Source organism: Mus musculus, chromosome 16 (assembly GCF_000001635.26).
Source record: "Mus musculus strain C57BL/6J chromosome 16, GRCm38.p6 C57BL/6J".
Taxonomy (NCBI): domain Eukaryota; kingdom Metazoa; phylum Chordata; class Mammalia; order Rodentia; family Muridae; genus Mus; species Mus musculus.
The window spans coordinates 21,291,517-21,318,059 of record NC_000082.6 but is presented as its reverse complement, the minus strand read 5'-3'; the positions used below and the strand labels follow the sequence as shown (position 1 = coordinate 21,318,059).

General features: G+C 48.8%; 1 long non-coding RNA gene across 1 annotated transcript in view, besides 1 other annotated feature; it reads left to right on the top strand.

The window, feature by feature from the left end:
* Nucleotides 6,365-7,671: an enhancer, noted in NCBI's record as "VISTA enhancer mm599". NCBI's record gives its function as "enhancer in: other[4/7]" and the evidence as "EXISTENCE:transgenic organism evidence [ECO:0001131][PMID:17130149]".
* Gm16863 (predicted gene, 16863) overlaps nucleotides 21,188-26,543 on the top strand; it is a 49,374-nt gene continuing 44,018 nt past the window's right edge. The window contains exon 1 of the long non-coding RNA NR_046162.1: nucleotides 21,188-21,289. This is a non-coding gene — a long non-coding RNA (predicted gene, 16863). The remainder of the gene's footprint in view (nucleotides 21,290-26,543) is intronic.

Below are 26,543 nucleotides of genomic sequence, written 5' to 3'. Positions count from 1 at the left end.
CCCGCCTCTGCCACTGCTTCCCATGACAATTTGGAAATCAGAGGCTCTTAAAACAAGTTTTCAGTGCCCCCACCCCCACTTCCACTCCACTGATAAGTAGGCAGCCCTGAGCCATTTCTCCCTGAGGCAGGAGCATAATGAAATAGGCTAGGGGCCATCGGGTCCTCTGATTTTAGCCAGTCTGTACTGGGCCATGCATTCTATCAGGGTGCTAACAAGGCCCCTTGGTTTAGACTCAAGACAGAAGAGGGAGTTCCCATTGTGTGCTCAAGAGTGAGGGTGGTAAACTACTTCCTGGTAAACCTTTCCTGAGATTTCCCCCTCCCTTCTCCCACCCCCACTCCCATGACTGGGCTACACAGAAGAGAGATGAGGCAGGGGACTTTGTTTTCTGTCCCGAAGGTTGAGTTTGGCTTTTGGAGAGGAGTGAGCTGTGTCCTGCCAAAGGCCACCTAATGGTGCAGGTGCAGAGCTAGCAAAGCGCCGCACGCTTGAGCCAACTCCCATAGCACCAAGGCCTCTCCAACTCACACCCAGCACATGTGAAAATGACCTATTTCTGTCTTTTATCAAATGTTCTCTTTCTCCAGTAAAAGAGTCAAGGGAAGCTGCCTTCAATGTGTACAGGGGCTTCGGGCTTCAGGCGCCAGGGACTGCTGGGGCTTCCTATGCCTTCACATTTTGGCTAATTTTATTTTGGTGCTGAAGATGGAACCTGTGGCTTCACACACACTGGACAAGCATTCTGTTGCTGAGCCATATCCTTGCACACTTCATTTCAGGACCGGGCTTAGGTGACAAGGTTTAACCATTGATCGTGTCATCGTTTACCCTTCTGAAACTAAGTGGTCTCATTTGTCAACTAGAGATATTATCACTCAAAGGCTTGCTGTGCTTTCCAAACTGTGGAGTGCCACATGACAAAAATTATTACCATCAGTATGTTGTTCACGTCTATAAAAGTAGCCATTATACCTGGAAGTATGCTGCCAAACTCGTGTGTGTGTGTGTGTGTGTGTGTGTGTGTATGTGTGTGTGTGTGTATGTGTGTGTGTGTGTATGTGTGTGTGTGTGTGTGTGTGTGTGTGTGTGTGTGTGTGTATGTGTGTGTGTGTGTTTCAGAGAAAAACCACCAGGATCTCCAGCCTGGGCTCTGGCTCCTAGAGCTGATGTGAAGCAAAATGGCTAATGTACTTTTTTGACCATCAGAGGCCAAGAGAGAGGGCCAGTGGGATGCTATTATAACCCTCACCCAGGAAAGAACTAGTTTCCCTTCCTAGGGAATGATGCACCTCACTCCTGAGGGATTAGAAAATGTCCCTCTGAGGCAGGCTTTGAATTCTCGGTCCCCAGCTTCCTGTCCTTTTTCTCTGCTGTCTTCTTGGACACACAGTACCACATAGTCTTATCATGATGTTCTGCCCACGCACATGAGGCCAAGTGACCATGGGCTGAACTCTCTAAAGTTTAGAGTCTAAAACCATAAAGCCAAGCAATTCCTTCCTTTCTTGTTTCTGTCAGACACTTGGTCACAGTGTAACACACCCCCACAAAGACACACTAAATTCTGAAAGGTGGGAATGACCAAGTAGCCAGAATGAATCAACATGGCCCTCCCAAAAGAGGCCAGTTCTGAAAGTTGAGTCCAGAGTCTTCCTCTGCCCAAAAGGTCAGAGCGCCATGAAGACCAAATCCCAAGGAGTAGCTGTTGTTTGTTGAGCTTGTGCAAGGCTCTTTACAACTGTTGTCTTTCACAGGTTGCTTATCACAGCCCCGTGAGATGGGTTGTTAAGCTCTCTGTTGGCTGAGACACCATCTGATGTGATTTTTCTCAAGAGTCCTAATTTAGTAAGTAGTAAAGTTGGACAGGACTCGAACCAGGGTGTAAGTCCAAAGCTTATAAGCACGCTACCTTGTTGTCTGCTTTATTTGGAGACTGGCCCACTTGGCAGATTAGGCTGGGTAGCTTCGAGGTGGAGTCCCCAACCACCCCCAAGGGGAGAGGGAACCACAGTGGAAAGGCATGTTTACTCTGGGCAGCTGTAGCTCTGGACATCTGCCAGTCATACATACAACAGAGGAGGCTTATAGGGCTGCCCTGCCCCCGGGCCCGCTGAAGAAGTGTCGGGGTGCTGTGCACTAGCACTTCAGTGGGGCCCCCAGGAGGGCGTGTCATCTGCAGCCTTGGCTTCCTACCTCCCTTTCTGCTGCATGCAGAGTGACAGGGGGCTGATTATGAAGTTCACAGACGCCTGGCCCTGGGCAGAGCTTAAGGACAAGGAGGATGCTTGAGTCATTACCACAGGGCAGCCTCTGTGAGCTCTTCAGCAGCTCCATCAGGCCCGCCACCTCTTCCCTCCTCATCACTTAGGAAAGCATAGCACACAAGGAAAACCGGATACTCTCAGAGAACACAATATAGGTCAAACTTTGTTTGTTTGTTTGTTTTTAAGAATGGGCCCCAGAGGAATGTCTTCTTATATTGCAGAAGTTGGTATAGAAAACTAGGCAAATGGAAAAATAATTCTGACAAGACGATGGGAGGACACAGTTACTTGTCGCCAAGCCTGACGTCAATCCCTGGGTGGACTGGGAGACCTGATTCCCATGAGCTATCCTCTGACAGCCACATGTTCCAGGGTGCACATGTGCCTACACATAAGAGTACTTAGATAGGAGGTCCAGAGTTCCCACTCCTTTGAGTTTCAGTCTCTCTCTCTCTCTCTCTCTCTCTCTCTCTCTCTCTCTCTCTCTCTCTCTCTCTTTCTTGGGCCTCACTGTGGTCTAGGATGTCCTGAAGTAGGGTGACTTTGAATTTCTGACCTTTAGGCCTCCACCTCCTTCATTCTGAGGTTACAAAGCATGCGCCACCCCAGCAGACTTCAGTGATGCTGGGGAGTGAGTCCAGGGCTTTGCGCGTGCTATGCAAACCACTAACTAAGCTCCATCCTCAGCTTAGAATCCTGCAGGTAACCCCAGTGATGGCAGGGGTAAGTGCGGTCCCATTTAAGAGCATCTGCATTTGCTAATGCCATTGACAGTAGAACATTGAATCCCATTTACCAAGCATATAATAGAACCCCCCTTTTGTTTTGGTTTGAGATGGGGATCTCATTTTGTGGTCCAGTTTGGCCTGTCAATCCTCCCACCTCAGCCTCCTAACTGCTGGGATTACAGGCATTCAACACCATCTATTTTGACAAGAATAAAATTACACAGACTCAGAGCTGGTCCAGAAAATCCAGACAGCTCTTGGTTGCAGCAGCTTAGGAGTGAAGTCTGTGGAAGGGGTGGGCACAATTAATGTGTGGCTTAGGCACCTGCCACCCACCCAGAAGCCAGGAGCCCCCAGATGCATATCCGCTTGCCTACAAGTTCCTACAGAACCTGGGCTGCCAACAGAGCTCATCCCATCCAGGGCTCTGTCAGGAGCCCCTTCTGTGAGAGGATGTTAGGGTAGAAGCTGTAGAGGCTTGGCCATCTGTCTGCTGTCCTTCTGAGAACAGTCCTGCATCTGAGAGAAAACTGGAGGAAAGGCGGCCTCAGGTCCTGGCCACTTCTTGAAGAGTGGTCTCCATCCCCCGGGAGCCTGCCATGCCCACTGGCCTGCTCAGCAATCTTACCAACAGATGAGGTGTGATGAGGTTTGCTCACTCCTTAACCAAAGTCTACTGACCGGATTTGAGACCTGCTGCAAACAAGAAGGCTCCAGATTTGTCCCCAGAAGTTTATATTTTGTTTACTCAAGGGTTTGAAGCCAGTACCACCGGGTCTGGGACCCATAGCTCTCATTCTGGGGTCAGACTCACCTGAGGTCCGGTCTTCCTTGACTCTGTTCCACTTATTGACGTCAGCCCCTCCCACCTCTCTAAGCTTGGCTTTGTCTCTAAGCTTAGCCCTCACAGAGCTGGTGAGGTGTACTTTGCAGAGCTGTGGAACAGAAAAGAACAGAGATGTAGGGCTGGAGAGATGGCTCAGCAGGTAAGAGCACTGACTGCTCTTCCGAAGGCCCTGGGTTCAAATCCCAATCACCCTTAATGAGATCTGACGCCTTCTTCTGGTGCGTCTGAAGTCAGATACAGTGTACTTATTTACAACAATAAATAAGTCTTTGGGACTGAGCGAGCAGAAGTCCTAAAAATTCAATTCCCAACAACCACATGAAGGCTCGCAACCATCTGTACAGCTACAGTGTACTCACATAAATAAATAAGTAAATAAATAAATAAATAAAATCTTAAAAAGAAAGGAAGGAAGATGTGTTAAGAGCCATACTTTGGGCAGCTTTCACAAATTCTGGCTATCAGTAAAATGGTACAAAAACGGAAATACGAAGGGCCTTGCACAGTACATCAGAGCACTGAGGGGTGAGGGTGAACAGCGTGCCGAGGGCAGTGAGTTTCCTGCTCAGCTGTGCTCAGAGTGTTAGAGTTTGGAGCTGCCCAGGCCTACCGTGACCAGAAGGATCCTAGGCATGGGCACATTAAAACCCTACCCAGATGACACATTGTCCTCAGGCTCAGGAGCTACTGTGTCAGGACATGTTTTGAATGTCATTCGAGAGGAAAGGGAAGGACACGAACCTGTGTTATAATGGGCTTATGCTGTTCCCTTTCAACCCTCAGCTGCCCTGGTACTCACAGTGGCCAAAGCCACTTTCACCTGAGATGAAAGGAAAGGAAACAGGTTTGCCAGGGGATTCACAAAGTATTACTGAAAGGGATCCATCCCCCCCCCCCCCCCGGCCCAGGCTTACTGGGCTGCATGGAGCCCTAGAGCACACCGTCTAATAGAAACAGATAGATAGATAGATAGATAGATAGATAGATAGATAGATAGATAGATAGATAGATGAAACAAATAATTTTAAATTCTGTATTCAGATGATATATTTTATTTAAGCCAATCTCTCCATAACATTACCACTTTAACATTAAAAATATGTACATACACACACTTTATTTTGGGTTTTGAGTCAGGTTTCTTTATGTTACTTGGGCTGGACTTGAACTTACTAGCCCTGCCTGGCGTTGAACACATGATCCTTCTGCTTTAGACCCTAAGTGTTACCATTGCAGACAACATAAAAATCAACAAGCTAGCTTACGTTACTTTTTAGAATACCAGATCATCAAAATCTGTTATGTATTTTACACATCGTATCTCAATTGAGAGTCGTTCTAAGTGCCTAGGTGGCTATCATATTGAACTCATAGGGTAGCTGAGTTGGTACATGGCTGGATAGACCATAAGAAGAGCTGGGAAGGACCCATGCATAGGGACTGAAAGGTTTCAGGTTAGACCAGTGGCAGCTGCAAGTAACCACAGCTTCTTGAGAACGCCCTGTAGCATGTGAGGGGGCACTCCTGGCTGAACAGTTTGGAGGCTGCCCACAAGCTAGACCAAAACATCTCAGAATACTGGAGACCCAAGAAGAAAAACCCCTGTCAGGAAGGACTGGGAGGGTTGGCCTCCTGCCTCACCTGAGACTACAGGTCACATAAGTAGGGTCTACAGTGTGAATTTCCCTCACCAGAGAGGCAGACAGATTATCCCAGTTCTGGTTGAAAGAAAGCTGGGGGACCCTGAGGCTGTTTTATGGGTTCTTCTGGCTCCTCTCTCTGCAGCAGTCACACCAGGTCCTTCGTCTGCTCCCCCACCACTCCCTCGGCCCATAAAGGGTAATGAAGCTGATGTTAAAATAGTTACATGAAACCCACTCATTTGAAAGGGCACCTGCTTTAAAGGCCAAATTTCCTGAGCCCAGGTTTATACATTAAGCTACAGAAACCCCTAATTAATTCAGACCCCACTCACTTCTGACTTTGCCTCTAGCTGGTCTGAAGCCTTTCCTTTCCCTCTATCTATGAAGAAACAGTTTGCTAAGCAAATAAATAGTTCAGGCAGGATCACAGAGGCAGGTCTGGCTCACTTCACTGTTTTCAAGAACTTTAAAAAGTTTGCTTGAGCAGTCCTCTTCCCAGAAAGTTAATGAGGTCATTACAGCTGGTCCCTATCTTTAAACATTTCTATTCCCAAACTACCTATGAACTGATGTGGCCCTTGGAGGGGTGAGTCCCACTGTGTTCAAACAAGGAACTGAATATATAACTGAGCACATAGTAGGTGCTCATTGTTTGCTGAATGAATGGAAGTAGACACAACAAATAATCTCTCTCTCTCTGTCTGTCTCTGTCTCTGTCTCTGTCTCTGTCTCTGTCTCTCTCTCTCTCTCTCTCTCTCTCTCTCTCATTTCAGGTGAGAAAGCTAAGGCTCAGAGAGGTCATTTGTAAGGCACTTTCAGAGTCAAAGGGCTCAGGGCATCCCTAGAGCTGGACCAGCCAGGCTGCCATTAAAAAATGAGTCCAGGGTTTGAGGTTATGCTTGGTGCAGGGGCACCTTACTCTGTTGTACTATTATAGTGTTAACCCAGCAACAACGGATCGGCTGAATTCTTGAGGAGCAACACCGAAACCCCTGATTGTCCTTTTATAATAGCCTTTCCCCTGGTTACAGGTATCAGCTCTGAAGCCTGTCTCTGAAATCCCTGACTGTGACCCCGATCTCCAGCCAAGGGTGGACTTTGGGATGTCAGGGACAGAGCAGATCAGTTGTCCCCTTGCGGGAGAAGGGATGAGAAAGGAAGGCTGCTCCAGACTGATCTGGACCGAGTTGCTCCTGGGTCCTCTTTCCCCAGGAAGGATGGGTTTTGTTCTCCAAGCGTTCCCTGGCTCCAGATCAGGGCGGGGTGGGGGGTGGGGCGCAAATGTTGTCCACTGACTCCTTTCCCTTGATGAGGGTAGGGTGGAAGCGAAGGAAAAAGGGGAAGACAGCCTGCGTGCTCTCTCTGCCCTTTGTTCTGACGGCTCTGCCCGCCTGGAACACCGCACAGGGAAAATTCCCTGACCGTGAGATCTGCAGGCTGCAGGGTCCCCGGGGAGGGCCGGGCCCCAGGCTCTTTGGAGCTGCAGCTGGAAAGAGGGGTTGGGTTTCAAGGAGTGGGGCTGGGGGAAGGCAGCCTGCCTTCCCGGCGGTGAAGGAGCTGGCCCTGGGAGCCAGCGGTGCCGACAGCTTCCTGTCGAGAGCTGGCGGCCCACGTGACCGCTCCCCACTCAGTGGATTAGGGGGTGAAAGGCCCAAGAGGGAGGGGACGGGAGGGGTGCCCAGGCGCTATCTGCTCGTCTCGGGGAGTGCTTGCAGGGCAGAGCACCAAATCCGCTTTTGCTAAATGAATTCGGCTGGCTCCTTGTCACACGGTCCAGCGAGCTGCCTCTGCCTAAAGAGGGAAGGAGGAGAGTCTGGGCTCTGACTGGGACTACGGGCCGCTAGTTTAAAGTCCCCTCCTCCCAACCTGGCCACACACATCCCCACAGTGCTTGTCAGGGAGGAAATGTAATAGTTACAGACCTGCCGGTGTTGAGGAGATGGGATCCGGCTGCGACACAGAGAAGACTATGTGGCAAGCTTGAAAAGCTATCTAAGTGTGTAGCTCTGATCTCCTGACCTCCTGACCTCCTCGACCCCGCACTCTACCCCCACCTCTGACAGGTTCCTCCTCTAGGTCAAGTGCAGCCGCCCTGACAAGGACATCTGGCCTAATCTTAGAGCCGTTTTCTGTTTAGGCGTTATTGAACTCCTTCTGTGTGTGGAACTGGGCACAGAAATGTGCTGGATACTGATCTGCCTTAAGGAGAGAGACTTAAGATGAAGTTTGAGCATAGTAGGGTAACCCAGGGTGCAGGCTTAGAGTTCAGAGAGAAATTAGGGCCCAGTCTAGTAGACAGTTTGGAAGAACAATTGTCCATTCAGCCTGATTGATAGTGCTTCTCTCCCGTGCCACCTCTTTCTTGTTCCCAGAGCAAAGAGGTGACCTAGAACCCCACAGATCTGTGGAGGTTTCTGAGTCAGCTGAGTTCACTCTCTGGTTTGCCACACTCTTTTCATTCTTTCTGAATGTCATAGGGTGGGGGGATCGGAAGATGCCACACAGTGCTGGCCTTCTCAAAGGAGGACTCACAGTCCCAGGCAAAATTTCGCCTGACCCAAGAACACTTGATCCACCAGCCCTCCGTTAAATGCTGCCTTAGGCTGGAGCAGTGGCAGCCTCCCCTTGGTGATCAGTGGTATGGCTTCACTTGTCCTGTGGGTGGTTTCTGTTCCAGATTCCATTTCTATGGTTGATATAGCTCAGAGTCCTGTGAAGTCAGAAAACCATGCTTTCCCTTCCACTAAAGGTGATAGGAAAAACAGCTGGGTCCCCTGGAGCCAGGAATGGTTGAAGATGGGGTCTTATCTGTCACTTCATTTTGATCAGCATCTGCTTTATAGAGATTGACCTCTCACCCAGGATCCTGATAGGATTATGGAGTGATAACTGGGTGAACTGTCTAGGAGTTGAGTTGTCCTGGAGGAGCCCTTCAGACCTAGGAGGCTTCTTTAAAATCAGCTGCCAGTCCTGTCCTGTCCTGTCCAGTCCCCATCCCTCCAGTACACTTAACATTTCTCACTGGTTTCATTTAAGACCTGCCCAGGTACCATGACCGAGATCTGGATGAGGACGCTGATGGCTATCCTTCAGGATCTTCTATTAAGAATTTGCACAATGCTGGGCATAGAGGCACACAGTTTTTAATCCCAACACTTGGGATGCAGAGGCAAAGACAGGTAGATCTCTGTGAGTTTGAGGTCAACTTCAGTTACATAGTGAGCTCCAAGACAGCCAGAGCTCCACAGTCTTCTCCACTCCCTGTCGGATACTCTTGCCCATCCATCAGCCAACAAGCAATAATAGGTCATTAATAGGTCACTTCACTTCTCCTGCACTCAGTTTCCTTGCCTATGAAATGGTGACTGTAGCAGACAAGTGTGGTTGCCTGGCAGTCTTGAGAGCCCCTACCAAAGACCAGCAGTGCCTACTTATGGGTGCCCTGGTGCCCCATTCACCCAAGCCAGAGACGATGCTTGATAGTTCAACTGTTGCAGGTCAAATATGGGGCGGGGCACAGCGGGTGGTGGTGGGGGAAACCCCAGTGGAAAGGGGAGCATTCTCAGGACTGAACAGAGTGAACCTCTGGCTCCACCTCCCTGCCTTAACTAGTCCAAATAGTCTTGAGTGCTGAAAAATCCCCCAAATGTTTCTAAGCAAAGAATCCCCCAAAGGAGTGGTTTCGTGTCTGGGGTTACAAAGACTTTGTTACTTCAGCAAAGCGCACTACAAGCCATTTACTGGCTTAATTTAATTATTTATGATAACACTTCAGAGTAAAAACTACACTTGTCAAAATAAAGGGGACTTTGTGCTGCAGTGACCCAGATTTTATTGTTGCACTGCCTAATGCCCCGAAACGTGGTAATCGGCACCAGAGCTCCCTTCCGCTCCGCTCAGGCAAAGGAGCTCTGATGGAGGCGGCTGACACAGACCTCCACACCTTCCTGGAGGGATTTCAGACTATCCTAGCAAGGCATTGCAGTTCTGTTCTCCTAGCTAGCTGCCTCTCCTCCTCCTCCTCCTCTTCCCCCTCCTCCTCCTCCCTCCTTCTCCTCCTCCTCTTCCTCCTCTCCCTCCTCCCTCTCCTCCCTTCCCCTCCTCCCCTCCTCCTCCTTCCTCTCTCTCTCTCTCTCTCTCTCTCTCTCTCTCTCTCTCTCTCTCTCCCTCCCTCCCTCCCTTCACTTGACCCTTAGCCTTTCCCTGTGTGCTCAAGGGGTCACTGTCTTTCCTTGCACATGCAGGCCCTCCTGGTAGTATGTTTTCTCCATATCACCTACCACATTAAGGTTTCCTAAATCAGTCTGCAGGGCAGACTATCAGATAATCTAAGAACTCATTTGGATGCCTGGGATAGTCTGAGGAACCCCCACTAAGCTTAAAAGTCACTGTCCTTCCAGAGCCATCTCGAGGTCTCCACCTAGTTGGGCATGGATCCCTTTGCGGGCCTCACAGCCTTGGATCCTTTCCTAACATTGTAACCCAGTGAGTTCTTGTAGAAAGTTTGCCTCCAACCTCAGCCTTACTCACCCATGGGGAGGGTCTGCCCAGTTAGAGCTCCGTGAAGGAAGGGCAGTTTGGTGAGTCCCAGGTGGGACTTGGAAGAATAAAGTTTGCTTAGCTATGCAGACACCAGTTCCTAACCTCGTCAGTCCTCATTCCTAGCGAGCACATTCTTCCTTTAACAAAAAATTGTCCTTTTGGACGAAAGCCTTTTGAAGATGAAGCCTTTTCAGTCACACTGTGTGATGGGCCACCAAGAGTTGGGAGAGCACAGTTAAACACAATGAACTTGGAATCTGGCCTGTCTGTGCACAATGAGGTGGCCAGACCCAGTCTCGGGTGCTTTTTCTGCATTAATGGACCTCCTCCCTAGGATCCCAAGGCTAACAGGCTCTGAGTACCCAACTGTGACCCTCAGCCACTGCCTTCTGTTATTCATGATAGTGACAGAGGTAAAGCCAGCCTAGAACACCCACAGCCAAATCAAGTGATTAGTACCCAAGATAAAGAAAGGTAGAAGACTGTAATCTATACATCTATGCACACACACACACATGTACACACATGCACACACAATACACATATATACACATGCATGCATAATACACATACACACATGTGCGTACACACATATGTGGATAGTCACACATGCATACACACACACACACACATATATATATATATACGCACACATACGTACACACATACTTACATATACACACATATACACATGCACACAAACATACACATACACACATGTGGGCACACACATATACACATGCTCACACATACATGCATGCACATACACATACATACATATACATATACACATACACATACTCAAACATGCATACACACATACTCACACATGCATGCACACATATACATACACATACTCATACATGCATGCACATATGCACATATTTACTATCAAAAAAAAAAGAAAAAAAGACCTGGTTCTTGCCCATAAAGGGTTTGAAAACGAATTAGAGAGACAGAGAACAGTTATAATTCTGGTCTTGTCTTATACTTTGTCCTCAACTGACCATCTGTAGTAAGAATACTTTCTTAGCAGGTGAGTTGGCCCTACCCCTCGCCTACTGCAGCACTCAGGAGAGCAGGCCCTGCACCTCACCTAGGCAACACAGTAGAGTTGGGTCTGGAGGCATGGGTGCAGGTGAGCCATCCCGAGGGCACCAGAATAGGAGAGCTGACCCTGCCTCCCTCCAGTGGCAGCATTGGGAGCCCTAGCTAGAGCAGTGCTGGAGAGCTCGCCCTGGTGCAGATAAGGGAGAGCTGGGGGGCTGACCAACTCAGCTACCACCCAGGCAAGTGAAGATATGTGGACAGAGAGGTGTACTGTGGGACACACTGTGACACACTGCAGCTTCCAGGATGAGATGTTTTCTATGCTTGTTTGTGTGTGTGTTTTATTTGTGTGGAGGCTGAAAGAGCAGAGCATGGATATGAGGGGAGGGAGATGATTGGGCCTGGGGTGATGTGGAACTCACAAAGAACCAATTAAAAGGTTAAAACAATACTTTCTCATACTAGTCCTCAATTTTACTGTCCACACCAAGTTGGATCAGGTGAGCCAGGGACTCTGCCTGCTGTACCCAGGTGGGTGTGCTTAGCAAGGAATTTCTAATAGAGAAATGCCAGGGACCCACAGCCTGATGATTGACCCAAAGCCACTTCCTGGAGGTGTTTCTAGGGACCCAGGCATTTTTCAAGGCTGGTTAATGAGGCACAGAGTCAGAAAGACTTTGGGAACCACCAAATCTGTGACTCCCAGACCTGGGTACATATTACAACCACCTGAGGGCTTTAGGGATGGAATGGAGGTGCTGGGAACTCAACTGGATCTGTTTTTCTTAAAAGCACTTCCGGTACCCATTTGGATTGAGAGCCACTGGGCTAACAACCAGGGTATTATGTGCTGGACAGATCTGGGGCCAGACACAGCAGAACCTGAGCTGAGACTCACACAGAAAATGGCAGCGACAGATGCCACATACCCCAAGCCCACACTCTCCCATGATGCCAGCTGTTCTCCATGCCTTCAGAGGTGATTAGTTCTTTTCCACTCAGTGTCAAAGACATGGAAGTCCTGTTGTCTCAGGGGATCATATTGATGCCCTACGCCCTGAGGGGTCCTTTCCTACTGTTTAGAGGACAGCCTGGTGGCAGGTGAAACCAGGACTTTAGCTTTTCTCAGAATAATTTGTGTTTGTCCTAACAAACAGAACTCATTCCAGGAAAGCATTTGTCGGCTTGGGGTAGGAGCCCCATTCATCATGATGGCTTAGGGACCAAGAGCAAGAAGTCAGACTTTCAGGGTCCTGAGCCACAGTGGAGAACTTTGGGGGGCAGCTCCCCTAGGACCTGCCAGGAGGAGATGTCAGGAAAGTTAATGAGCGACCAGACAGCTGCAGCTTGTTAAAAAGAGTGCTCGGGGCCCATTGTAACTGAGACCTTTAAATATACATCCTAGTCAAATAAACAGCATCCTCCCGCCCACTGGCTGGTCCCTCCAGGGCCGTCCAGGGTTGGGCTGGTCCAACATAGCCCACCCAGCTCCTCTCCTGCCTCCTGTGTACATTCCCATCCCCATATGGAGGGGAAGCGCTCCCTCCCGGCTAACATCTCTCGTTGGCTGGAAGTGAGAAGTTCCTGGAAGAGGTGGACACAATCAGATTCCCAACTTCCTTCCTCCAGCCTCCTCTAAAGAGTAAAACACCACAGACCCCATGTTTCAGAAAATCAGGACAGCAACTGTTGGTTATTGGAGGTCCCACCTCTACAAAACACATAGCACATCATCACATTCAAAACTATAAGAACCACCGAGAGCCATCCTAGAACACCTTACCAGTTGCCTTGCCTCACTACACAGAGTGACACCTTGTCATTGGTTTCTTACCCACACACACTGTACCCCTTGACAGTGGTCCTGAACCTCTATACACTGTACTCCAGCTTTCATTAGTCCCTCACCTGCACATACTGTACTCTATCTTGGCACTGACAGCTCAGTTGCTGTGGTGGTCTGAATGAGAATGGTCCACATAGGCTCATATGTTTGAATACTTGGTCCTCAGTTGGTCAAACTATTTAGAGTGGATTAAGGGGTGTGGCCTTATTGGAGGAGGTTTGTTCTGGGGACCAGATTTGTCTTTTCAAAAATCCTTCACTGTTTCATGCTTGTGGATCAAGAGGTAAGCTCTCAGCCATGTTCCAGAGCCATGTCTACTGTGCTTCCTACCATAACTCTAACCCTGGGAAACGGTAAGTCTCAAATAAACTCTTTCTTCTATAAGTTGCCTTGGTCGTGGTGTCTTATCACAATAACAACAACAAAAGTAGTTTGGGAGAGGGAAGTTGGTACCAGGAGTGGGGTATCACTGGGCCAGGCCTGACCATAATGGATTTTTGGAGAGATGTGGAAGACTTTGAGATTTTACACTAGGAAAGTGGTCAAACACTCTAAGTAGTCCTTAACAGGCCGTCTTAGTGGGAGCTTGAAAGACAGTAATGCTGAGAGCAGTGTGGATTATGGGGAGCCCAGCTAAAAAGGTTTCAGATGGGAGCAATATCAGCAACTGGGCTAGAGCCCACTTATGATACATTGACAAAATATGTGGCTGTTTTCTGCCCTTGTATTAAGAATTTTCTTGAAGCTAAATTGAAAAATATTGTATTAATTTTCCTGAGGAGATCTCTAGTCAGACTAATATTGACTCTGCTGTATAATTATTAGTAATCACTTTTTAAAAAAAGATTTATTTATTTATTTTATGTATGTGAACACACTGTCACTACCTTCAGACAGCACCAGAACAGGGCATCAGATCACATTACAGATGGTTGTGAGCCACCATGTGGTGGCTGGGAACTGAACTCAGGACCTCTGGAGTCAGCACTCCTAACTACTGAACCATCTCTCCAGCCCTAGTAATCATTCTTATATAGGTCTACAATGCAAAAGAACAAGTGGAGCAAATAGAAATATAAAATGTACAGTCTGAGGAGAAAAAGAGTACCAGGATATGCATTGTTGGAGCCAAAGTGTGTGCTGAAAAAGATGAGAGGTCTGATCTGAAATAAAATAAAGGGGGGGGGGGGTGCCCCAGTGACAAGGCCCCACCCAGCTGTGCTCTAATCTGTGAAAGGTAATGCCTGAAGAATCTTCTTCCCTAAATATCAACCACAAGGAAAGCTGCTGGAAACGTAACTAAAGGATTGGGGTCGGGGAGGGGTCAGACTCCATCTCCAGTGGACAACCGACCTTGGTAGCATTGTCCACATAGCTGGCTCTAGAGTCATGAAATCTACAGTAGTAAAGGGGATGTATAGCATTCCTTTGCAGCTAAGAAATGCTGCCGAGGCCAGGCTGTGGTAGAACAGTCCCTGTACCCAGGCTCTGAGAGCCCAATGAAGCTGTGAAAGTGGATCCTGGATTGTGTTGGAGATGCCCAAGTCCTGGGCTATCTGTCAGGGAGAGCGCACATAGGGAGTAGAACCAGGACATTTTACAGCCGTTACAGTTAAGAGATTGCCTTACCACCCAGCAGATGACTCTGACAGACACCTACACCCACAGCCAGTATATGGAGCTTGGGGACTCTTATGGAAGAACAGGAGGAAGGATTGTGGGTCCCAGAGCAGATAGGAACTCCATTGGAAGACCAACAGAGTCAACTCATCTGGACCCTTGGGGGTCTCAGAGTCAGAATCGCCAACCAAAGAACATACACAGGGCTGGACCTAGCCTCCCCCCTCCTATGTAGCAGATGTGCAGCCTTGACCTTCATGTGGGTCCTGAACAACTGGAGTGGGGTTGAGGGTTATCCCATAGACTTGTATGCTTGAATACTTCTTCAGTTGATGGAACTGTTTGGGAAGGATTAAGAGGTGTGGTCTGGTTGGAGGAGGTGTGTCACGGAGGGGCTGGCTTTGAGGTTTCAAAAAACTCACACCATCTCCATTTAGCCCTCTTCTCAAACTTGTGGATCAAGACGTAAGCTCCAGGACCATGTCTGCTGTATTTCCCACCATGACAGTCATAACCTCATCCTCTGAAACAGTAAATCCCAATAACTCTTTCTCCTATAAGTTGCTTGTTATGGTGTCTTTCTTATCCCAGCAATAAAAAAGCAGCTAAGACACCTCCTGGCCCTATAATTCCCCTGTCTCTGGTGTCTTACCTCCTGTACTGCCCTGGCCCTGTAATTCCCCTGTCTCTGGTGTCTCGCCTCCTGTACGGCCCTGGTCCTGTAATTCACCTGTCTCTGATGTCTCACCTCCTGTACTGCTCACCTTCTTGTCACAGCTGTTTCTCTCCACACTGCGCTTCACCTTCCTTCCCCGCACCATGAAACTATACCACCACACTTCACCAAACCTATAAATATGAAGATATTTGAAAGCTCTGTGAGGTCCTCTCAAGGTCAGCAGAAGCAGTCTGTCTATCTCTAAGAGAAACAAGAAGGAAGAAGCTCCAGGACAAGGAGCATGTAGCAGCCTCAAAGTCCTATGTCTTGGCAGCAGCTCTATGCGATGGGCCAGATGTTGAACCTACTGATATTGACATTCCAAACACTATGGCGCCTGTAAATTGACATCTGCTGCACAGCAATGGTCTTGTGTGACATTTCTCTGTGCTCTCCATCTATTGACATGTTTATTCTTCATGGGGATAGCATCCTTGAGTTCATCTTACAGGTAAAGAAACTCAAAAGTTATCCAGGCAATAGATCTTGTCATTTATACAGCTGGATTTTTTTTTCCTTTTTTTTTTTTTTTTTTTTTTTTTTTTTTGAGACAGTGTTTTTCTGTGTATCCCTGGCTGTCCTGGAACTAACTCTGTAGACCAGGCTGGCCTTGAACTCAGAAATCCACCTGCCTCTGCCTCCCAAGTGCTGGGATTAAAAGTGTGTGCCACCATGCCCGGTTTTACAGCTGGATTTTGAACTCTCCTTGACCTGCCCCATTCCAACCATTACTCAAGTCCTCAGATAGCCCAAAGCTTATTGTCTCACGCCAACAATCAAGCAGGCAGAAAGTTCCAGAAACAGTGACAGACCAGAAAAGCCTCTGGTTAGAACTGTAAAGCTTATGGCTGACAACAAATAACTCTACATTTTGAAGGAGATTGTAGAATGTGTTTTAGATGTTCCCAACAGAAGGACACGGAGACCAATTTGAGAAGTGATGAACATTTCTTCTGGCTGATCTGTCTACCCAGGATGGATGCAAGCACTCAAGTATCACACTATACCTCATAAATACATGCAATTATTTTGTGTAGCTAAAAACGCTTTTAAAAACATATAGGATTTATGCCAGGGGAGTCTACAGATAGTCAGCTTCTGTGTGCCCAGTGTATACAGAGAGGCTTTCCTGCCCAGGGTACCAACCAGGTAAGCCTTCCTAAGGACCTTACCCAAGGCTGCTTCCCTCTGACTGCCTTCTTAGCCAGACCATGCTCCCTCCATTCCTGGAGTAGAAGCACAGCCACATGGCCATTCCTCCCCAGGCCCTGACTCCTTGATTCCTTGACCCACCATTGGGCTTGCAATGCCAGGATCCCAATCATTCCTGCCATGTTTAGAGCTTGGCAGAAGTGGAATACACAAGTTTTAGGCTCTTGCTGTCCACCGGGATGCTTCTGCTCACTCAGCTCTGGAAGCATCGGCTACTTCAAGCCAGAGACGAGTTGCTGTAGCTCAAAAAATTTTGCACGTGGGGTTGGGGTGGGGCGGGGCTGCAGCACAGCGCCTGTCTGACGGACTGATGAGAAGTTCCATTTAGAAAATTCCTTACAAGGTAGACATGCCCCCACCAAGTGACCAGGTAGGAGTTGCACCTCCACTGCACCCCCACCTCTCAGAGATCCTTTCTGAACCTTACAGCCCTGAGGCCATACCTGCCCAGGAAGGAGTGGGCAGAGCCAATCCCCTAATTCACACAAAGGTGCCAGTGGGGGGAGGGTGGGCATCAGCACCTCACTGAACAAAGGACTGAGTGAAGAGAAGCCCATTCCTGGGAGAAGCTACAGCCACCACAGGAAGTGGACTAATAGACTCCCATCCCACCCAGAACCTTCTGTCTCTGGCCACTATTCCCAAGCACTCTTCTCTCCCCATTGGCCCAAAGCCATCCCCATGGACTCCTGCTTGTGTCCTGCCCTCCAGGGTCTTTGCTCTCCCCTTCCCTTACTAGGAGTATAATTCTACTTGTTTATTTTTAAATCATGGTTAAATACAACTGAAGAGATTAAGATTAAGAAGGTTCAGCAGGGCTGGAAAGATGGTTCAGTGGTTAAGAGCACTGATTGCTCTTCCAGAGGTCCTGAGTTCAATTCCCAGCATCCACATGGTGGCTCACAACCATCTGTAACAGAATCTGATCCCCTCTTCTGATGTGTCTGAAGACAGCTACAGTGTACTCACATACTTAAAATAAATCATTCTTTAAAAAAAAAAGAAGGTTCAGCAATTAAGACTGTCTGATGTAAACCTGACTGTTGTAGTGCACGCCTTTAATCTCAACACTTGGGAAGCAGAGGCAGGTGGATCTCAGTGGGTTTGTGGCCAGCCTGGTCTACAGAGTCAGTTCCAGGACAGCCAGGACTACATGAGGACACCTTGTCTTGAAAAACAGAAACAAAACAAAGCAAATAAAAGACCGCCTGATGTTCTTCGAAGCTCTTCCAGAGGACCCAAGTTAGGTTCCCAGCTCTTGAATTAGATGGTCATACTGATCAGTAGCTCCAGCTCCAGGAAGTCCAGGACCTCCTCTTGTCTCCATCAGCATGTGCGCACACAGCAGACATGTGCACAGAAACTCACAAACAAAAATAAACAAATACATAAATGTTAGCATAAGTTTTACTGCTTTGAAAAATGTAGCACTTTAAGCAATTTCTTTTTTGCTTTTTCGGTTTTTGCAGAATAGAGGCAGGGCTTGCAGTGTACGGCATTAAATGCCATCCCAGTGCTCTGTAGCCTCCAGACAGCACTGATCGCCTCCAGAACCGAGCATGTTCTGAAACTGAACTCAGTTACCATTAAATAGAGACCTCTACTCCCTGCTGCCTGCTTCTGGCAACCTTGACTCTTTTTACAATCTCTATGCATTAACTACTTGGGCACCGTATGCGGTGGAGTCACACAGTCTTGGTGTCCCTTCCTAAAATGTGTGCTTTTGTGCCTGGCTTATTTTACTTGGCATAACATCCTCGAAGTGCATCTGTATAGTGCAGCATGTGTCAGAATTTTCTCACTTTTTATGGCTAAATAGGATTCTGTGATCTGTCCATATTACATGCTTATCCATTCATCCTTTTATTGTACTTGAGTCTGTCTCCTAGTATGAATTTGGATACCACTTGCTTTTTTATTTGCATTTTTAAGTTGGAGCAATGCTATGTTGCACAGATTGTCCTCCAGTTCCTGAGCTCAAGCAAACCTCCTGCCTCAGCTGCTTGAGTAGCTAGAATTCAGAGGTGTGCCATCAAACTCAGTTCCTGTTTTCAAACACCTTTCCTACCTGCTCTTTCACCTTGGACTAAAAACCCACACACATACTCACCCTGGATCCCTAGAAACTCACATACAAACTCACCCTGGATCCCTAGAAACTCACATACAAACTCACCCTGGATCCCTAGAAACACACACACACATACTCATCCTGGATCCACAAAGCAATTTTCCAGAACCATTCTAGTATCAAAAATCCTTTCCCTGTGGTTCCCACAAAATATATAAAGCTCCCCAAAATTCCAATGAAATTTATTTCTCTTCAGTCTAGAAAACACACACAATCTTTATAAGAGCTTGCTTTTTATACTCAGAAGTGGCATCACTTTAAGAGGCTCTCCCATCGTCCGTCAAAAAGAAGGTCTTTGCTCAGCCTGTGGCCTTCCAGGTGCCATCTCTGTCCTTCCGTTTCCTGCCAGTGTTCTCCGAGTCTTCCAACCTCTCCTGCTCCCGCACCCCCTGCCACTTTCTTAATGCCCTGCAATCTGGCTTCCAAAACAACTCAGCTCAATCTGCTCCTGCAAGGTCACCGGTGGCTTCTGTCTTAGCTGCTCCACTTGCTGTATGCCTGTATCATCAAATTTATTTATTTATTCACCTTACATACCAATCCTGGGCCCCGTCCCTCCCCTCCTCCCAGTCCCACCCTTACAAATACCCTCCTCCATTATGCTCTCCCCTCTCCTCAGAGAAAAGGAAGCCCCCCTTGAGTACCACCCAGTCCTGAGTCAGCCAGACTCAGCGAACCTTAGCACATCCTCTCCCACTGAGGCCCCACCAAGCAGTCCAAGTAGGGGAAGGAGATCTAATGGCAGGGAACAGAGTCAGAGACAATCCTGCTCCAACTTATAGGGGACCCACATGAAGCCCAAGCTGCACCTCTGCTACATATGTGTGGGAGGCCTAGATCCAACCCCTGCACACTCTTTGGTTGGTGGTTCAGGCTCTGTGAGGCCCCCGGGCCTGGGTTAGTTGACTCTGTAGGTCTTTCTGTGGTGTCCTTTGACCCATCCTCATCTTTTCTATTCTTCTGGTCCCTAGTGAGACTGAACATTTTCTCCTCTGCCATGTCTGCCAGTCCCTTTACCAGTGACTTCATCCCTGACCCACGCCAGCAAACCTTGAAGCACACAGTCAGGGCATCTCTTGCATCGTGTCCACCCTCATTCAGACATGAGTCTCTTCTGTCCCCTTTGCGGGCTGTCTTCCATCACCCTGTTATTTTAGCCTCTCATTCCTCCTGGGTTGCCCCCTGCATGCTATTTATCCTGAGAGTAGACCACTCACTGCCTAAGTCACAATGATTCCTTTGCTTGGCTGTGTTGTATCCCTGTCTAGGCTGTTTCTTAGGGGCAAAGCCCAGTAGAAAACTCAGTAGCTAGTCTAGGCCTAGAACGAAGAGCTGATCTCAGACTCCCCACCAGATGGAGAGGCCACGCAACCATAGGCCTGGAGGACCCTGACTCTAGTGAGACCACAACTCCCCAGCAGTGATGCTATTATTTAAGGTGCACAAACCTGGAGACTGAAGACCTCTGAACACAAAGAAGCAACTCAGAACTGGCAGGGAAGGTGATGGGAGGCAGAGGAGTGGCTAGGGTTGCTTCTGGGTCTGACACCTTTGGTAGGTGAGCTTCTCTGCTGTGTCACCCAACTTACTGGCAGAAACACTACCCTGTGACTCACTCAACCTTCCAGGTTGTAACTTTACAATCCCTGCTCTGAAACTTCACATAGGAATCCCTTCCTTAAACACAACGCAGTCTGTCTCCTCCAGACATTTGAACTAGATAAACAGGAGAAGCGTAGTGTTCTGGGCTGCTACACAAAGGGCAGACAGAGAGTTCAAAGAGGGAGGCACATTGTGATTAGATCAGAGAAGACTAGAAGAGGTGTCTAAGTTCAGTCCTAGCATAAATAGGCTTCAAAGCATGGGAGAAATGCAAAAAAGGAAACAGTAGAGACGGAGTTACTATGCAGCACAGGAAAGTAGCTAACCTGCCCTACCTAGTCTTCTGGTTTACACCTCTTGGATTCTAAGGACGGCTTCAGGTTGACTAGAGATAATTCCCAGAATTCTCTCCTACAGAGAACTGGCTCTAGCAAACACACATGGTGGAGGGGAAATACGAGGGTCATGGGCTTTGAAGACAGAGCAAATTCTTGTGGAAATTCTTCCCCTGCCTCTTTTAAATGCTGTGCCTAACTAATACTGGCTCTAGAAGTCTGTTTCCCTGACTGTAAAATGGATCACAATAGCTTAGGAAATTGTTGTGTATGTTAGAGTGGTGTGTGTGTGTGTGTGTGTGTGTGTGTGTGTGTGTGTGTGTGTGTGAATATACGTGTGTATGTGTATGTATGTGTATCTGTGTGTGTATGTGTTTGTGAATATGTCTGTGTGTGTGTTATCTGCTATATACATAAATGCTCAATACACAGCCCCAGCCCCATTATTAGCACTGCTTTGGCAACTAGCACTTCCACATAAACAGCCCCAGGGAAAAAGACCAAGTGGCACTCTGTCAGATTTCTCCATCCTCATATTCTGGCTCCAGCCTTCCTTCATCATCTGCTTTGGATGTGGTGTGGTAGAATCAGACAACCCAGTTCTCATTCCACTTGGCCGCGTGTGAGCAAAGAATTTCAATTCAGTGTCCTTATCTGGATGGCAGGGCTGGTAACTTGTATCCTGGGAGGCTTCTGGGATAAAGCTTTATGATGCCCAAGTGTTGAAGCTCCTGCTGGCACACCTAGGGTGAGTAGTGTCCTTGCCTTTCCTCCCACTGTCCCAAGACCCCATGTGGGGTCCAGGGCTGGGCTGTGGGTCTGGGTTGCTGGGTGGTGGGGTGGAGTGTGTAGAGGTAAGAACCAAGAGATGAATGCATAAATAACTAGCCATCCTGGTCTCGCTTCAGAAGTCCCAGTCTCCAACCCTTTAATCATGGAGCTGCTCTTCCCTGGCCACCTTCCAGGGCGCCGCCCACTCACTTCCCGGAGGAGCACGGTGCAGGGAGCCTGTCTGCTTCACATGGCATGCTTCTAATGGATCCCAGGAACCCAGGGGGGCTGCCTTCCTCAGCTGACTCACCCTGCGTCCAACACCCCCCACCCCACGAAGCTTCCCAATCCTAGAACTCTCTTTACCCTCTCTACCGCCACAGGGCTCTCCAACCTGCCTTGCCCCTAAGCCCTGCAATGCTGGAAAGGGGGGTCAGACAGGACACTGTCCTCTCTATAGTGACCATTTGTATGGCCAGTCCCCAAGGCCTGATCGTTCCAAGAGTTCTCATGGGACAATGGAAACCTAATATTAGAAAGTGAGCCAGTCTCAGAAAATCCAGGACATGTGTTTGCCATGTTGGTTAGCAGTCCCCCCCACCCCCAGGCGAACCTCTCTTTATTCAAGGCGGAGTATTCCTTAGGGATCAAGAGTGAGAAGTATGTTGGGGGCGGGGAGAGGGATTGCATATGAAATCACATTTGGCAACTTGAGTCGTATTTTAATGCACTAATGGAGTTGGCTTCTTGAAGAAAAGAGCTAGTGAGTCTTTCTCTCATATGGGAATGAATTCATATGGGAAAGCATTCCAATAGAAGGAGCTATTTTTAGATTTGGATATACTGGGTTTGCTTAAACTGAGGCACACCGGGTGTTCAGTTTATAACCCTCTTTGTTTGAGGTCTCCCTCCCTGAGTTTCGGAGGTACTGGGGTTCAACCCCCTGTTCTGTCCTTTGCATTCTTGGTGAAGGTGAGGCGGGTGGTGTAGGAGACAACAGCTTCTCTGAGCGCTTCCCATCACATGACCTCAGTTACAACTCTGTGAGTGGCAGAAAGAGTTGGAAAGATGTGAGTTGGGGGGAAGGAGGCGGGGGGGGGGGGGCGGCAGCAATGTTTTCCTGAGCACATCAAATCAGGTCGCAGCAGCAATGGGCTCATGAGATCCCCTTTCCCCAAGACTCTACCCCTAGAAGTTCTTCAAAGCAACATCTGCCTGCTTGGGACAAGCATGTGCCCACTCCCAATTCTCTGTTAGGTCTGCAAACCTAAACACAACGTGCTTTTGTAAACCGTCACCTCCCCCCCCCCCCCCCGGGCTCCCCTTGTCCTGAGTGAGTTCCTCTCCTGAGCTTTATACACTGAGCTCTGGCGGACAGCCAAGCTGGAAGGTAAGGGTTAGCAAGTCACCTTTGCCAGAGAGTTGTCCAAGCACGGCTAGCCTGTGCCTCTCGGGGAGTCATATGGTCCTAGGCTAGGAAGTCCTTAGCAAGCCCTATGCCTCCAGTCCCTTCTAGACATGTGAAGAAACTGAGGTCAAGAGAGAGAGATCTTAGTCAGGGTCACATGGCTCCGTCAAGAATCAGTGGGGGCCCCTCCCCCACTCCCTCTGGAGTGCTGCATCTCTGGCTGCCTGAAAAGCCTCCAGTCTGTCTGGGCAAGGATCGTGTCCCTCATTAGTCCACGCCCAGAGTTCTGAGTAAGTGGTGTTGGCTGACGGCTGACAGCATTCTTCACAAAGAGACAATTTGAGAAGAGCTCTAGAAAGGCCTGGCGTTCCATCCTTGTCTTTGGGAGGCAGTGTGGTGCAGGGAAGGAGTCCACCTGTGGCCAAAAAGCTTGGGCTCTGGTGAAATCAGGGTGCTCTTGTGTACAGAGAGCCTGGCAGAGGGTTCAGCACACAGCAGGTGCCACAGTGGAGACATTTCTGGAATATTAGTGCTGATCCTGATACTGTGTGTCCTTGAATAAGTCAACCTCTGTCTCAGGGTCTCAGTTATCTGGGGCACGGGATAATCCTGCTTCTTATCCACATGGGAGACTCACAGGGCTTCAAAGATTTGTAAAAGATGAGTTTGCTCTAAGCCTAAGAACAAGGAGAATGGGGAGGTTCAGGACATGGTTATGCGGTTATTTGTATCATGCCGGGCATGGTGGCACACACCTTTAACCCAAGCACCCAGGAGGCAGAGCTCTGAGTTCAAGGCCAGCCTGGTCTACATAACCAGTTTCAGAACAGTAAATGCTACATAGAGAAACCCTGTCTAGAAAAAGAGAGAAAGGAGAGAGAGAGAGAGAGAGAGAGAGAGAGAGAGAGAGAGAGAGAGAGAGAGAAGAGCTTGTATCACTCTTTCAGAGGATCGGAGGTTCTGTTTAGTGTCTAGCATCCAGGTTAGGCAGCTTACAACTGCCTGTTACAGGCTCTATAACTGCTTTCAGGGAGTTCTGTGGCACTGGATAGCCCTTTAAACCCCCGAGTGAGAAATGCAATTGAAGAAAGTGCCTTGGACTCAGAATAGGAAGGTTCCCATTCCTTTAGCCTCATGCTTAAAGTGTTCCCACCCCTCAAGCTTCAGGTGCTCCTACCCCTCAAGTGTCAGGTGCTCCCACTCTTCAAGCTTCAGGTGCTCCCACTTCTCAAGCTTTAGGTGCTCCCACTTCTCAAGCTTCAGGTGCTCCCACCCCTCAACTGTCAGGTGCTCCTACCCCTCAAGTGTCAGCTTCAGGTGCTCCCACTCCTCAAGTGTCAGGTGTTCCCACTCCTCAAGCTTCTAGCCCCATAGCTTGTTTCTTTCCATCATCTGTGAAGACAGAGTTCTAGGTCCAAAGAGGTCCAGTATGGGCTAATGGCTATGAAGGACAGTCTGAGGCCTGGGGTTTTGGAGGCATCCAGAGTGGGGCATGTTGCAAGATGAGCAGCTGGGCCCAGGCTGTAGGTGCTGACAGAGCAGAGAGTCTGCCCTCCCTCTTTGGGAGTGAGTGACAGCAGCAGGTCCAGGCCAAGTGGCCTGATGGGGCTGTCAGGCCTCTTCAGCGACCATGAGATCCCGGAAATACCAGGGCTGGGAGGGGTGGTGGGGGGACAGAGGCTAACCTGTCATTTGAATCTCTGCTAGACTATCCTTCAAGTCCTGGCCACACTGACTGTCTTGCCTAGCACCGTCTGCTGCCACCAGACCCCAGCCCTGAGCTTCCTCTCCTATCGAGCTCCAACACCATACTCAGAAAGACTTTGTGTTTTTCAAATTAATGCAATTAAGAGCATTTAAGTTTGTGAATGATAGAGGGTTTTTTTTTTTCATTTTCTTTTATTTGATTAGAGAAATTCCCACCGCACAGTTCCTCCAAATGAAACCCAGACCTGAGGCCCATTGTTCGGAGGGCTTCCATGAGAATGTGTTACCTTTCAATCTCACACACTAATGTGTTTAGCGTTACAGTCCCCCCCGGGGCGGCTGCAGGAAGGATCTGGAGCCTTGATTAAAGCGGCCTTTGCTGGGCAGGAATGTGGGTCCCTCCACCCGGGAGTCACAGGGGCTGGGTGCTTGGCTAGGCGGAGCCTCTGCTCAGATGGCCAGCAGGGGACTCAGATCCCTGGCAGCTGTGCCCGCCCGAGTGGAATTGGTCCTTTCCCCCTCCACTGCTGTGGGTCCTCTGAACCTCCTGCACCACCCTGAGCCCTATCACATTTATCAGCCTACAACTGGACACTGCACGCACACCTTCGTCCCACTTTTTGTCTCGTTTTTGTTGTCCCTCCCTCTGTTCTTTTTCTCCTTTCTTCTTCCCACCTTTCGGTCCCCAATTACCATGTGGGTCTGGTGGCACAGAGACATCACACTGTTCCTCCTCGGCTGGTCCAGGGCCTGAGCTCCAAGGTGAGGCAGAATTAGATCCAAAGCTAAAACTGATTAGAGCAATGTGCAGGAAGGCCCGGGAAAGGGAGGATGGTGGGTCAGAACCCCTGTTAAAAACCTTGACTAGTGCCAAGTTTAAACAGGATGTTGAGTCGACACCTTCCTGCCCCAAATCACCAAAGGCTCAGGCTCTGCACTAGGAGGCCAGGTTCTCTCTCTCTCTCTCTCTCTCTCTCTCTCTCTCTCTCTCTCTCTGTGTGTGTGTGTGTGTGTGTGTATGTGTGAATGTGTATGTGTGTGTGTGTATATGTATATATGTATATGTGTGTGTGTGAGTGTGTGTGTGTGTGTGTGCAATGTCCTTCGTATATATATGTATGTGTAGTCTTCCTCATGTTTGTGTGTATGTGTATACGCTAGGCCAGTGTCCTGGTATAGGAAACTGGTAGCACTTCATATCTTTAACAGCCCAAGCCAGGATCCTAGAACATACTGTCAAAAGACCTGGCCAAAATGACGTAAGGCTGGAAAACAAGACTTTTGAGCTGGGACTCAAATGAAAACCAAGCATGTGGACTCTCAGAAGCCACTTAGCTATACCCAAGGATTTGGGAAGAGCTTAGGAGAGACTTGTGATACATACTTCCCCGCCCACCCTCCCACCCCATCCCCCCCACACCCCCTACCCACCCCCCCCCCATCCTCCCCACCCCCTGCTCCTCAGCTCCTTGGCCTGCTGCATTCCTGGATGCCTCCCAGTCAGTCCTCAAACCTCCACAGAGACTACATGGGCACACATTGTTGACCTAGCACTTGAGGCTGAGGAAGGCAGATCTCTGTGAGTTTTAGGGCAGCCATATCCACACAATGAGACTTGGGGTTGGTGGTGATGGAGGCCTGGGCTGGGATTTCTCTTGCAATCGCCACCAGGCTTCTGCAGAAGAAGGCTGCCCCGTGGAGACATGAGTGGAAGCAGGGAAAATTTGAGTCAAAGAAGACAGAAGTCAGTTTTGCTACACCTGGAGAACAGGGAGATTTAGAAACATGGTCCCACCTGGTCCTACCCTGCCCCCTCTACCTGGGGTCTCAGTTTTCCAGGAAGAAAAGAACCCCATATGAGGCTGGGAAAGTTGGGGGACCGATTTACAAGACTAAGTGCTGGGGTTCATTGTCCTTTTGTTCCACATAGACACTAACCCAGGCAATAGTTGGCCGATGAGATAAATCCACCTACACCTTCAAGCTGTTCTGCCCCACACAGGGCTCAGAATGTCTAACCCTTGGACCAGTACCAGGGTTCTGCCACAAACATCTGCCAGGGCCAATAGCCCTTGGGGAGCAGATACATAATGTAAACTACTTTTGGATGAAGGAA